Raw genomic sequence first — 11,114 nt, forward strand, 5'->3', positions numbered from 1 at the left:
TCGGTTAAGCACCTGACTCTGAATTTCCGCTTAGGTTGGGACGTCACCGTCGTGTGATGGAGCCTCAAGTCGGGCTCCGGGCTGGGTGTGGAGCCTGCTTGGGATTTTCTCTCTCCCTCTTTCTCTGCCCCTCCCCCACTGGCATGCTCACACGTGCACTCTGTCTCTCCGAAAAGAAACAAATAAATACAAAGGGGCACCTAGGCGGCACAGTCAGTTAAGCGTCCAACTCGCTCTTGGCTCAGGTCATGATCTCATGGTTGAGGAGTTCGAGCCCCCATCTGGGCTGTGCGCCGATGGTGCGGAGCCTGCTTGGGATTCTCTTTCCTTCTCTCTGCCCCTCCCTTGCTTGTGCTCTCTCTCTCTGTCTCACAAAATAAATAAATACACCTTTAATACATTTTTAATGTTTATTTATTTATTTTTTTTGAGACAGAGAGAGAGAGCAAGCCGGGCCAGGGCAGAGAGAGAGGGAGAGAGAGAGAATCTCAAGCAGGCTCCACAATCGCTACACAGAGCCCCACACGGGGCTCAAACCCACGAACTGTGAGATCATGACCTGAGCTCAAATCAAGAGTCGGTCGTTGAACCGACTGAGCCACCCAGGCACCCCCAAATAAACTTTAAAAGAAATAAAAAAGAGTTTAGCTCATTTGATTGAGCTCTTAGGAGGTACCAGGCATTGTGTGAGGCAGTAGGAATATCTTTTGTATTGATATTACCCTTACCTGATAAAGCAAATAAATAATGGTAAATAGTTGAGGCACCTGGCTGGCTCAGCCAGTAGAGCACGTGGCTCTTGATCTTGGGGTCATGAATGCAAGCCCCATGTTGGGTGTAGAGATTGCTTAAATAAGCTTAAAAAACAAAGGGTAAAAAGCCATACATAGCAAAAAAAGGAATTGAAGAAGTTGAAATGATAGAACATAAGGTAAGAAAAAGGCAAATGAACCCTACTAAGATAAGGTAGTCGGGGAGTCTGGCTGGCTCAGTCAGTGGTGCATGCAACATGCAACTCTCGATCTTGGGGTTGTGAGTTCAGGCCCCACGTGGGGTGTAGAGCCTACCTAAGGGGTACCTGGGTAGCTCAGTTGGCTGAGTGTCCGACTCTTGATTTTGGCTCTGGTCATGATCGCGAGGTTTGTGAGTTCGAGTCCCACGACAGGCTGTGTGCTGGTGGTGTGGAGCCTGCTTGGGATGCTCTCTCTCTCTCTCTCTCTCTCTCTCTCATAAATGAATGAATGAATGAATGAATAAATAAACTAACATTAAATCACATAGGCCTCCCTGAAGAATGCTGTCCATTATCTTCTGAGAGTCCTGTTAAAAATGCAGATTCTGGGGGCACCTGGGTGGCTCAGTCAGTTTAAGCGTCCGACTTCGGCTCAGGTCATGATCTCACAGTTCATGAGTTCAAGCCCTGCATCGGGCTCTGTGCTGACAGCTTAGAGCCTGGAGCCTGCTTCAGATTCCGTGACTCCCTCTCTCTCTGCTCTTCCCCTGCTCATGCTCTGTCTCTCTCTCCTTCAAAAAGAAAGAAAAACATTAAAAAAAAAAAAAAAAGAAAGAAAGAAAAAGGGGCATCTGGGTGCTCAGTCTGTTGGGCATCTGACTCTTGGGTTCAGCTCAGGTCATGATCTCACAGTTTCATGAGTTCAAGCCTCACATTGGGCTCTGTGCTGCCAGGGAGGAGCCTGCTTGGAATTCTCTCTTTACCTCGCTCTCTGCCCCTCCCCCCATTCATGCTGTCTGTCTCTCTTAAAATAAATAAACCTTAAAAAAAATTTTTTTTTTTAATTTTTTTTTTTTAACGTTTATTTATTTTTTTGAGACAGAGAGAGACAGAGCATGAACAGGGGAGGGTCAGAGAGAGGGAGACACAGAACCTGAAACAGGCTCCAGGCTCTGAGCGGTCAGCACAGAGCCCGATGCGGGGCTCGAACTCACGGACCGCGAGATCATGACCTGAGCCGAAGTCGGCCGCTTAACCGACTGAGCCACCCAGGCGCCCCTTTTTTTTATTAAATTTTTTTTTTTAATGTTTATTTATTTTTGAGACAGAGAGAGACAGAGCATGAACAGGGGAGGGGCAGAGAGAGAGGGAGACACAGAATCTGAAGCGGGCTCCAGGCTCTGAGCTGTCAGCACAGAGCCCGACGCGGGGCTCGAACTCACGGGACTGCGAGATCGTGACCTGAGCCAAAGTCGGCCGCTTAACCGACTGAAAAAAAATTTTTTAAAAAGAAAGAAAAAAATTGGTTTAACTTAAAAAAAAATTGTGTCTTCAAAAAAAAGTTGTGTCTTCTTTTGGGGTGCCTGGGTGGCTCAGTTGGTTAAGCATCCAACTTTGGCTCAGGTCATGATCTCATGGTCTGTGAGTTCGAGCCCCGCGTCGGGATCTGTGCTGACAGCTCAGAGCCTGGAGCCCACTTTGGATTCTGTGTCTCCCTCTCTCTCTACCCCTCCCCCGTTCATGCTCTCTCTCTGTCTCAAAAATAAATAAACATTAAAAAAAAAGTTAAAAAAAAATACTCATTCCTTTCAGAGACTCCTTATCATGAGTTCTGGGATTCCTTCCAGCCTACGGGTCTGGGGGTGAACGCCCCCTGGGGGCGTCCTCCACGCAGAACACTTTGGGACCATTTGATCCTCTCCCACCAGCAGCTCAGTAAGGTTGTCCTGTGTGGCCATGAAAGAAAACCCTATGTGGAATATCCCTGGGAGCTCCAGGACCACCTGGGAGGACCTGGGGAGAAGCAGAATTCAGAGAGAGCTGTGGCATGGGGTTGGGCACCCCAGCACCTAGGACACCTCTGTGACAGAGCTGATACCCATTGATGATGCCGCCAATCACACTTTGCGTCTCCCCAATGACAAGAATGAGAACCAGAATAATTCCAAGGACGTTCCAAGGACAATGGTTCAAGGGACCGCTGCTCTCTCTAATCCCTTGAAAACTGACTATCTTGGATTTTACCTCTGAACCCGCCCACTAGCCACATGGGAATGAGCCCGTTTTCAAGGTGGAGGATTCTTCCCCAGACCCCGTCCCTTCCAAATATCCGACCCAGGGGCCTCCATCAACCTGCCTAATGTGGTCCTACTCTCATCCAACTTCTTTTGCCCGGATCCTGACACCCTCTACTTGTCCTAGGTCCTCCATGGAGCAACCGGCCATCTCACCATCCCAGGAGCCAAGAGGCAGCCCCAGCTGTGCGGGGTGAGGTAGGAGATGCTCACTGAAGTAGGAATGGGGCCTGCGTTCTCTCAGACGACTATGAAGACAAGGGAGAACTGAGGTAACAGTTCTAGACACTGTCAATACTCTATTTCAGGTGTTCTTGTGTCATGCAAGCTTCTGTGGGCTGACCTGTGGTCTGTAAGCTCTGCGTGAGCCAGGATCCACATCTTTCTTCTTCTCTTTTCTTTTTTAAAGTTTATTCATTTAGGGGCACCTGGGTGGCTCAGTCGGTTAAACGTCCAACTTTGGCTCAGGTCACGATCTCACAGTTTCTACGTTTGAGCCCCGCAAACTGTTAGCTGTGCTGACAGCTCAGAGCCTGGACCTGCTTCAGATTCTGTGTCTCCTTCTCTCTCTGCCCCTCCCCAGCTCACACTCTGTCTCTCTCTCTTTCTCTCAAAAATAAATAAATATTAAAAACTAAAGAAAAAATGTTTAAGTTTATTTATTTAGAGACAGAGAGAGAGAGGAGAGGGGCAGAGAGAGAGAATCCCAAGCAGGCCCTGCACCGTCACCACGGAGTCCGATGGCAGGGTTCGAACTCACAAACCATGAGATCGCGACTTGAGCTGAAACCAAGAGCCGGACGCTTAACCAACTGAGACACCCAGGCGTCCCACTGGGAGCCACATCTATCTTGTTCAGTGCTGTATCCTCTGACCCCAGAACTATGCCTGGCACAAGCAGGCACTCATTTAATATGTGCTGCATGAGAAACAGCCTGGGATCAAAACTATTGTTTAAAACATTGGCTCTGGGGGCGTCTGGGCGGCTCAGTCAGTTGAGCGTCTGACTTCAGCTCAGGTCACGATCTCACGGTCTGTGGGTCTGTGAGTTCGAGCCCCACGTCAGGCTCTGTGCTGACAGCTCAGAGCCTGGAGCCTGCTTCGGATTCTGTGTCTCCCCCTTTCTCTGCTCCTCCCCGTTGCGTCCTCTCTCTCTCTCTCTCTCAAAAATAAATAAACATTAAAGAATGTTTTAATAAAAATAAACAAATAAAACATTGGCTGTGGTCTAAATTCCAAATACCTAATTACCTTCATGGTGACAGCTGGCACTCACATAGAGCCGACAGTGCCCCGGGCACTCATTCACTAGATGGCTTCAAAGCAACCTGTAAAGCAAGTCTTGTTATCCCACTTGCTGGATGTGGAAACTGGGTCTCAGGGTGTGACTTGCCTAAAGTTTCATGGAGATTAAGAACTGGGGTTTGCAAAGAAAGGCTAGGGGATCCCATTGTGTCTTTCTGTTAACACATGTTCGCTGGGATACGACCCGGGTCCAGTTCCTACAGATACATTCTTCTACGAATTTATTTTTTATTTATTCTGTTCTGAGTCCCCTCTCACCAGGTGGACCCCCATGGAAGCAGCCAGGCTCAGTGCTCCCCCGGAGTTGGGTTACTGTGGACAAGTCATTTGACTCATCCTATTAGCTTCTTCAGAGAATTTTTAGAGTCCCCATTCCCCAAAGAGATACTGTGAATGTAAGGGGGAGAGAGAGATGAAATTGAATACTATTCATAGTGAAGTTTTATACACTCATAAAAATGAGGTCTTCAGATGTGACCGAGTAGTGAACTTAAGAATACAAGTTAAGTAGTTTTTAAGACTTGCCTTCGAACCAAGATTTGACCATAGCTCCAATCCTCTCCTATGGACAGGGCCAACTGGCCATTTCAACACACTTTACAAGTAGACTAGAATGAGCTAGAAACACCCTATATTTAGAAAGTATTTTGGGGCACCGGCTGGCTCGATTGGTAGGGCATGCAACTCTTTTTTTTTTTTTTTTTTAATTTTTTTTTTAACGTTTATTTATTTTTGGGACAGAGAGAGACAGAGCATGAACGGGGGAGGGGCAAAGAGAGAGGGAGACACAGAATCGGAAGCAGGCTCCAGGCTCTGAGCCATCAGCCCAGAGCCTGACGCGGGGCTCGAACTCACGAACGGCGAGATCGTGACCTGAGCCGAAGTCAGACACTCAACCGACTGAGCCACCCAGGCGCCCCAATAGGGCATGCAACTCTTGATCTCCAGGTCATGAGTTCACACCCCACGTTGGGCAAAGGGTCTACTTAAAAAAACAAATGCAAGTAGGAAGTATGTTCATATTGATGGAATATGTGCGTGTATGAGTGTATTCAATTTCTTTAAATCATTATGAAAATTAATTTCGGATGTATACAAATGTAGAGAGACTAGTATAATGAATCCCATGAACTCATATGTAGATTCAACAATCATCAAATTCATGGCTAAGCACCTTTCATCTAACCCCCTCCTTTTCTCCCTCCCCATATTATTTTGAAGCAAATATTAGAAAGCATATTTCTTACATAAATATTTTAGTATATATCTCTGAAAGAGAGGGGCTTCCTTTCGAAAAATATAAAACAGCTTAAAACAAAATAAAAATAATTCCTCTTATCGTCAAATATCTAATCAGAAATCCACCTTCTCTTTGTATTTATCATACGTTTTTTTAGGTTTGTTTAAACTGGGATCCAAATAAAGTTCCCGTATTGCAACTGACTGATGTCTTTTAAGTCTCTTTAGATGAGACTTTCCCGCTCTTTATTATACTCTTGCAATTTATCTTGTAGTCGAAAACCTAAATGATCTTTTAAAAGCCTCTAAATAATTAGAATTATCCTGAGATCACATGTTGGTCTTAAAGAAAAACTGTATCAATTAAGAGAAGACAATCATCCATGCTTTCTACCTCCCTTTTGTAGTCAAACATGGATTCATTCACAAGGTGGTCATCAACAAAAAGATACATTACCTTGTAGTACACAGGCGTCCCTGCTTAAGATAATTTTTAAATTGTATAAACCAGTTTTTAAGCCATGGAAATCCTATAGAGCTACTCCTTTCATTCGCGGTTTCTAAAAGGAAAAATAAAGTCCCCGAGCACATTGTATATGAAAGAACAGCATACAGAGCTATGGCAAGGGCGAATACCCAGGGCACAGGGCAGAGAGTGTTCTGCGTGGATAAGAGCATGAAAGTGCATAGAGATTAGCTGCTCTTTATTACGGGGCTCAAGGCTTCCAGAAACATGAAAGTTTAAAGATACCTGGTTGCTATGGCTGCACGAACTAAAGAGAGACAATCCTCCTTTACCTACAATGTAAGGAAGAGTTTAAGGGGCTGCTTTTATCTCCATAATTGCTTTAATTTCCCATTACCCACTGCGGGAGGAGAACGAGCGGAGCTCCTGCCGCTAACGGGCCTTGGCTGAAGCCCTGTGGTCCCAGGGATGAGCCTGGGTGGGGGAGGGGAGGGAGAGAGGACCTTCTCTCCCTCCTGTCTTCTCTGGGCCCTTTCACCCCTTGCCCTTTGAGTCTTCCCAGGGTACACCCTGCCCCGAGAGGGTGTTTCCGGGCCGAGAGCAGAGCAGCTGGGCCTGGCAGTTGGTCAGAAGGGACTGGGTGTGGACTGTGGTCTGGATGACGCGAGGGGCGCCTGCCCTGGGCACGGAGCCAGGCTGAATTATTTTTCTGGCTATTGTGGGTCTCAATATACATTCCTGCCTCCCTGTCCGGGTTGGAAATTCCATTGCGCTGAGCATGGTGTGTGTGAGCACGTGTGTGGTATGAAGAGCATGTAGGGAGAGGCTGGAAGGACCCGGGCTGGTGGCTTTCCCAGCCCTCAGCTCCCAGCCAGGGTGTCGCCCCTTTCAGGTAGAGCAAAGAGGCCCTCAGTTCCCTCCAGGCCACCTTGGCCGGGCGGGGGGTGGGGGGTAGGGGGTGTGTGTGGGGGGGCAGCGTCAGCTTGACATTGAGTGGAAAAATTACAACACTAACAGGCCTTGATGGAAGGCTCCGGACCACAGCCTGGCATTTGCTATGCATTGTTTATCCTCCTTGCAACTCCCCTGCTGGACGGGAAAGGCCTGGAGGGGACGCAAGGAACGGGAGCGGGAGCTGGGTGAGGCCAAGCAACGCGCTCGAAGTGAAGCCGATGAGCGCATTTGGCTCCGTCGCTGCGATTCTAGGCAAGTCATTTGGCCCCTCGGAGCCTCGGTTTCCATAGTTGCGAAGCGGAAATAATAGAAATACCCACCTGGAGAAGTTAATTCAAAGAAAAGATGAGCTAATGCGTGGAAGGTCGCGTGATGAACTAAAGCACTATCCAAAAATAAGGTCAGGAGGTCGGAAAGGAGCTTGCTCCGCCCAGACCCAGGTGCTCTCCTAGTAACAAGGCACAGCTTCTTGGATGAAATACTTCCGGTCGGTCAATTAGGTTATCTCTGTAAGAATATCTTGTGTCTTTGCATAACATTCAAGATTTTCATATTATGTTTTATTTACTTATTTATTTTTGTTTTATTGGGGGAGGGGCAGAGAGAGAAGGGAGAGCGAGAAGCCCAAGAATCTCCCTCCCAAGGGGGAGAGAAAGAGAACCCCGACTCGCGGCTCACTCTCATGCACTGTGAGATCAGGACCTGAGCCAAAATCAAGAGTCAGATGCTTAACCGACTGAGCCACCCGGTAAATTTGGGGGCAGAGGGAACAGCCTGAACAAGGACTGGAGGTGGGCTGGCCCCAGGTGAGGCTCAGAGTACGGGACAGGTAGCCAGGGGCCAGATCACGCAAGGCTTGGTGGACTATAATAAGCAATTTTTTTAATGTTTATTTATTTTTGAGAGACAGAGGGAGGGGCAGAGAGAGAGGGAGACAGAGGATCTGTAGCAGGCTCTGTGCTGACAGCAGAAAGCCCGACACGGGGCTTGAACTCATGAACCATGAGATCGTGACCTAGGCCGGAGTCTGACGCTTAACCGACTGAGCCACCTGGACGCCCCTTACTTTTATTTGTTTTAAGCAATCTCTGTACCCAACATGGGGCTCGAACTCAGTACCAAGAGGTGCATGCTCTACTGACTGAGCCAGCCCAGTACAGGCTTCTTAGAGGGCGTGTGTGGACCAGTCTGATTTACGTTTCAGGGTCCCATTTACTGCTATGGAGAGGAAGGACAGGAGAGAAGCCGGGGGGAAAGTAGGCAGGTGAGAGAGGACGGAGGCGTGGGAGGGTGGCTGCAGTAGAAATGCCGAGGAGGCGCTTTTGAAATATTTTCTGGGTAAGGTCGACAGGACTTGGTGACGGATGGGGGGGCAAGGGACGTGTGGCATCAAGTCCCCATGAAGTCCAGGGCAGGGTTATTTCCCCGATAAATACAGTGCGGTGCTGTAAGTGTATTTCCCTCATGATTTTTTTAAACATTTTATTTTTAACAGAATTTATTTATTTGTATTTATTTATTTATTTTAAAATTTTATTTGTTTTTTTATTTAAAAAAAAAGTTTTTTTGGTATTTATTTATTTCTGAGACAGAGACAGAGCATGAGCAGGGGAGGGACAGAGACAGAGGGAGACACAGAATCAGAAGCAGGCTCCAGGCTCTGTCAGCACAGAGCCCCACGCGGGGCTCGAACTCACAAACCGTGAGATCATGCCCTGAGCCGAAGTCGGTCGCTCAACCGACTGAGCCACCCAGGCGCCCCAAATTTTATTTATTTTGAGAGAGAGAGAGAGCACATGAACGGTGGAGGGGCAGAGAGAGAGGGAGAGAGAAAGAATCCCACGCAGGCTCCGTGCTGGTTTGACGTGGGGCTCGAACCCATGAACCACAAGACCATGACCTGAGTCAAAACCAAGAGTTGGGACGCTCAGTCAACTGAGCCGCCCAGGTGCCCCATAGTTACATTTTTTTCTCTAGCTCACCTATTGTAAGAATACAGTGTATAATACATATACAACACACAAAAGATGTTAATTGACTATGTTACCAGTAAGCCTTCTGGTCAAGAGCGGGCTATTACTGGAGTTTTGGGGGAGTCAAAAGCTATACATGGATTTTCAAATGCAAGGTGGTCGGCATCCCAACCCCTGTGTTGTTCAAGGGTCGGTCAACTGTATTCATAAAGTGCTTCTACGCCGTCATGTTTTTGAGGGATTTGACTCTTCCTGGACAATCCATGCTCCTGTATGAGCGGCCATCCTAATTGTGGACACAAAGTCTCTGGGAGAAGTCCTGTAACCAAACGCCTCACAAGGGAGTCCACTTTCGCTCAAACAGCAGTGACGGGGCCCCACCCCAGCCTCTGGGTGGGCGGCACTGGGAAGGAAGGGAAGATGTAGATAGACTTCCAACAATTGTCTTCCTGGTCTTGCCCAAATCTGTTTACTTCAATCACTATAAAACCCAGGTGCAGGAACTCAGGCAAATAAGGGGAGAGAGCGGCGCAGGAGGAAGTGCCCTTGACCTCTCCAATCAAAAAGAACGCTTCTCCCTTTGCTGAAATGATCCTTTCGCGAGCAAGGGGCACGCGCTGGCGAGGATGCTTACCAATCAGATCCCTGGCTCTAGAGCTGCCTGGTGGTTCACGGTCAGCAACGTCAGGGCAGAGGGCTTCGTTTCTTTATCTCGAGGCCCTGGCTGCTCTCCTCACTCGCTCGGCAAAGAAAATGCCTCCGTGCACTAGGCGCTGACCTAATGCTTGCAGTTAAAGCAGAGAACAAGACAGGGATTCTGGCCCCATGAAGCCCAAACGGACGAAAAAACTCCCAACAGATTAAGAAGGAAAATATAAGGGGGGGGGGGGGCAGGGAACCGGGTGGCTCAGTCGGTTAAGCTGCCGACTTTGGCTCAGGTCACGATCTCACGGTTTGTGAGCTCAAGCCCCGCGTCAGCTCAGAGTCCGAAGCCTGCTTCAGATTCTGTGTCTCCTTCTCTCTCTGCCCCTCTCCTCCCCTCCACGCTCTGTCTCTCTCTCAAAAATAAACATAAACAAAACTTTTAATAGGGAAGTAAAATATAGGGGATGTTGGATAGTTAACAGTTTTCTGGGTGGAAATGAATGAGGGAAAAGACATTGAGAGCGGCATTGTGGGCACAGAACGGGAGGCTTCGCTGAGGTCTCATTTGAGGACAAACCCCAAGGGGGCGGGGGAAGAAAAAGATTCAGGAAGAAAGAATAAGGTACAGAATTGCAGGAGCAAGACAGAGCAGGAGAGCCGCAGATGAGGTCGGGAGGACTACAGTGAGGAGAGACACAGGGACGCAGGTTTGAAAGACACTCACGTGATTTGTCTTCCTCTTCTGATTTTTTAACAGGATCGCTCCATCTGTTACACTGAGAACGGACTGCAGGGAGCCAGGGTGGAAGCAGGAGGCTGTCTGGAGGCTTCTGTAGTAACCCGGTGGAGAGAGCATGCGACCGGGAGTCGGAACTAAAAAAGCAGTGCCTTTCAAATCAAAACCACGATGAGTTACCGCCTCATACCTGTTAGAACGGCGACTGTTAACAACCAAAACCACACCCAGAAAACACCAAGTGTTGGCAAGGACGCAGAGAAATTGGCGCCCCGGTGTCCCGCTGGTAGGAATGCGACACCGTGGCAGTTTCTCAAAATATTAAAAATAGAATTATCGGATGATCTAGTAATTCCACTTCGGGACATACATCGGAAGAGTTGAAAGCAGGGTCTTGGAGAAATATTTGTACATCCGTGTCCATAGCGAAGGGGTTCAGAACACGCACCATGAAATACGCATTAAGAATTATTTGTTGTTGTTGATTTGAGTAAGCTCTACACCCAACGTGGGGCTTGAACTCACAACCCCAAGTTCACACGCTTGAGAGTCATACGCTCCATCGACTGAGCCAGCCAGGCGCCCCTGATAGAAGAATTATTTTGAGGGGTGCCTGGGTGGCTCAGTTGGTGAAGCGTTTGACTCTTGACTTCAGCTCAGGGCATGATCTCATGGTCCGTGGGATCAAGTGTGGGGCCTGCTTGGGATTCTCTCTCTCTCAAAATAAATAAATAAAACTTAAAAAAAAAAAAAAAAAAAGAATTATTTT

At 48.0% G+C, this 11,114-nt stretch overlaps 1 long non-coding RNA gene across 1 annotated transcript; it reads left to right on the forward strand.

Annotated features, from left to right (window-relative positions):
• The first annotated feature begins 2,691 nt into the window (after nucleotides 1-2,691).
• On the forward strand, nucleotides 2,692-10,926 carry LOC125926684 (uncharacterized). The gene is made up of 3 exons (XR_007459132.1): nucleotides 2,692-3,023; nucleotides 3,155-3,299; nucleotides 10,367-10,926. It is a non-coding gene; the product is annotated as an uncharacterized LOC125926684 (long non-coding RNA).
• The last annotated feature ends 188 nt before the right edge of the window (nucleotides 10,927-11,114 follow it).

The sequence above is a fragment of the Panthera uncia genome, chromosome E1, assembly GCF_023721935.1.
Source record: "Panthera uncia isolate 11264 chromosome E1, Puncia_PCG_1.0, whole genome shotgun sequence".
NCBI classification, from domain to species: Eukaryota; Metazoa; Chordata; class Mammalia; order Carnivora; family Felidae; genus Panthera; species Panthera uncia.